We start from the raw sequence: 3,878 nt of genomic DNA on the forward strand, positions 1-3,878 counted from the left end.
AAAAGGTATGGATGATATTCATGAGATTCTTGTCTCTTTATTCCGTATAATATGTTGTGTTATGATCTAGTAAAGCAGTTTTGAGTAAGTTTTCTTGTCCGGAAAGTTATACTGAGTTAGTGTTTATGAGAATTGTATGTGGTTGTGATGTCTATCGATGTGGTTGTTGTGCCTCGGGTGGTGATCCGGGCACGGTACTTCGTGTTGTGATGCGGGTATTTTCGCGCTGTGGTGCGGCTGTGGGCGGCGGTGTTGCGATGCCGTCACCGGTTGTGGTGGAGTAGGCGGGATGATTACGATTCGAGTTTCGAAAGTACATACCAGTTATACATAGATTGTTGTTTTGTTTGATGTTGCTTCCTGTGAGTTTCGGGTTGTACATATAGATGGTTGTTTTGTTTATTGATGTTTCTTACCAGTTTTAGTTTGGGAGTAAGGGTAGAGTATGATATGGAAGAGAGTTGTGTATGTTTTCGTTGTTGTTGTGACACCCTCATTTATTGCGGAAAAGTAAACACGTAATTCTACAGAAAAACTGACAGGATATGTTTGTAATTGGTTCAACTAATTAAAACCTGTCATTTTTAAAACTTTTCTAAACCATTCACAAACATTTCGAGAAGGAGGATGCCAACACCTGCAAATGCTAACAGACTAATTTACATAACTATGCTAAAGCTGCGAGAAAAAAGTGATACAAACCAAAGAAAAAGAGGGAGACATATGTCCCTAAAATGTATGTGACACAAAAAGGGTTTAAGGGTCACAATGAAATAAAACCAGTCTAGGTCCCAAGGTTACTTTGCTCGCTAGCTCGTCCATGTACCCCATATATGCATCACCTACCTGTCATTCGCATTTTATACAAATACGAAAGCCACAGTCAGTGGGGAGTAACTCCGAGTTCTCCCAGCCACGAAATGTCATAATTAATATAACATGTAAACATAAGAATATGAATACGAATCACACAATGCCTTAGCATATAGATGCTAGACAATCGTGCTTATCATGTGAACAACAATATGACAAAACATAGTCCTAGCATGCGAATACTAGACCATCTCATACTACACTATCATGTGAATCATATAACAACCAGGAATCCAAACTCTATCAACCATAGCCGGCTTGCATCTCACCTTCTATGATTCATAGAATCACCATACAAGAAAGGGCAATATATCAAAGACAGGCATAAGTTCTTAGCACGGTCAATAGTCACTCTGTAACTCGAGTCTATACCACGAGGTAGGGAAGGTAATCGAACCGGTATCTTGGCTCAGCGGTTACTATTAAGAAAACATGGCCAAGAGACAACACAACCCTAGCCTAAAATCACTTGAGACCTAGACATGCGGATACACACCACCGCACCCAAGACCCACAACTTTTTTAAAACAAAGTGAAGTGAGTACCCTAAGGACACCACCGAAGGGTTGGCTAGTACTTTAAGTGACCCCATACTATCAAAATAAGTACCGAGGTCATGCCCCAACTTGGATATAAATCCACTAGTCGGGAACACAAAGGCTATCAAGCAGTGAACATATACTCGTCGAGGAGACTATAAAGACCTATCTATGATGAAGGCCGAAATACTCACCTAGGACCTAGTCACAGCTAGTCCCAGCTTGAATACTTTAGCCCACACCACACAAGACTCACCACACAAGTCAAGTAAGACACCCACTTAACCAAAAGAGGGCAAAAAGTCCTACTTACCAACATAAACTCTAACATTCTATCATGTGAAAGGCTATATAAATGTCTAATCAGCAGATAAACCAACAGAATCCTCAATACCAATTTCCAATTCTAACAATATTAACCAAATTAAAGGCTTCGGGGAATCTAGGGCCGTTTTTACAATATAAGAAGCTACTTAAATCAACTAATTACACATATGAGATAAAAATATAATGAATGGCCTAAAACAACAAAAAGGCCGACTATCTAATTCATTCAAAATTTCATCAAACCGAATTTTTACCCGCAACCCCACCCGCGACAGTGCGGGTCAAATTGCTGGTGACCAATCACTCAATTAATCGACATCGCATCAGTCAAAGGGACTAAGGCTCAGTTTTCGGCACAATCAACAAAACATTACAATTATCGCTATAAAATTCATTTGAGCCTAATAATTACAATTTCATTTTGTAAACTATCCTAACATGTGATAACTATTAATATGAGCACAATTTTACCATCCTTATTATCTTTACTACTAACATTATTCATTCACCTAAACACTTATCAAACAACAGGCACACATTAACTACTAATGTGACATTAATTCGTCGAGTAACTCGGAATAGTTACCTTACGCTAGCAAAGAGACAAGTAATAAACTTGAGAAAGCTTCTAAAACCCAAAATTATTCTTCATCTTCAACCACATAGAGTCACCTAAAATAATTATGTGAAAGGACGATATTAACGAATTATCGTTATATAAAATATGAGACGGGATTTAAATAACTCGAATAACTCAAACTTGTCTTATAATAATAAATATTCCATTATATAATTTAACATGTCGGTTAAATAAAATATTATGAGTGACGATGAATAATTTACGTTATATGAAATTACGGAATAAAATGTGACAAAGCTCAAGTGACTCATTTATGAGTCCAATAAGCAATCTATAAGGAGTCCAACAATTAAATCACATTAAGCCCAACTTGATACTCATGTAAAATTCAAACATATAATCATGTGAGAAATATAAATATAAATATAAATATAAATATAAATGGGCGGTAGGAAAACAATTTAGGATGCAAAAGTAAGTGACGGAAGTTAAATGAATTAAGGCCGAATACACGTATTTCACGGTCAAAATTAATCTAACCAAGACTACGGCCTAGCCATGGCGGCACTGCCTTGACCACGGCTACCTGGTTGTACCCTCGACATGGCTCAACCATGGCCTACAAGGCTGGCCACGATCCCCCGCACGAAACGACCCCAAATTTGCATTTAAACGAGTATAAAGCAACAAAAAGATGCAGCCAATCCCTACTGTCCAGCCGTCTTAGGACGGTTTCCTAGGCCAAACCAAGACTAATTTCACCCGTACAAAAGACCCAACCCAAATATGTACATGTACTTGAGACAATAGCAAGAAAGTTGGTTCAATTTAACATAAAGAAACCCGTCAAAACAGCCCGCTAAAACTGTTCGACAAAACCCATTTTCACTATTAAAGAAGCTCATGTTTATCCCGCATTCCAACAATTAAATTAACTTAACAATAGGAAATATAATAGCTAGTATTATAAATAATTCGAGTAGCCTATCACCGTTACCTTAAACGCTCCTTATTCTTCGAATAAATGGTCCACAAGGCACGAGCCTCACCCCGGGTCTTCGAATCCTTCATAAAAGGGCAAGAAAACGGAATAAAGAAGCTAAAAGACGACACTTTTATAAGACGGCGAAAGACGAAACCACTACAAAAAGGAGACTTTCTTACCTTAAAAGGAGGAGGAAGGAAAGGGGAAGAGAATGGTACAAAAATTACGGAATTTGGTTGAGAATGGAGGCGGGATCTGGGGTTTGAACGATGGGAAATGGCATATGGAGGAGAGTTGTTTCTTGTTGTTGTTGTCTCGTTGTTTTTGATAGAACGAAAAAGAAAGGAAAAAAAATGAAAGGGGAAAAGAAAGAGTCAGGGGAACGGGTGAGGGAGTAATAATAATAATTAATAATAATAATAATAATAATGATACACCAGCTAGCTTGCTAGCTACTAATTATACGTACGTTTCTTCGTCGTTAAGAAACTTCGATCGTTATTAAAACCGTTTCGAGTTAATAAAATCGGTTTTTAGTAAAAGTTTCGATAATAAAACGAAATTAATAATAAAT

The 3,878-nt window shown here is 37.6% G+C and overlaps 1 long non-coding RNA gene across 1 annotated transcript; it reads right to left on the reverse strand.

Moving 5' to 3' along the window:
- Positions 1 to 644: 644 nt before the first annotated feature.
- On the reverse strand, positions 645 to 3,576 carry LOC141594431 (uncharacterized). The gene is made up of 3 exons (XR_012522196.1): positions 3,484 to 3,576; positions 3,317 to 3,384; positions 645 to 846 (listed from the first exon to the last, which is right to left on the reverse strand). It is a non-coding gene; the product is annotated as an uncharacterized LOC141594431 (long non-coding RNA).
- Positions 3,577 to 3,878: the final 302 nt, after the last annotated feature.

Source organism: Silene latifolia, chromosome 8 (genome assembly GCF_048544455.1).
Source record: "Silene latifolia isolate original U9 population chromosome 8, ASM4854445v1, whole genome shotgun sequence".
Taxonomy (NCBI): Eukaryota; Viridiplantae; Streptophyta; class Magnoliopsida; order Caryophyllales; family Caryophyllaceae; genus Silene; species Silene latifolia.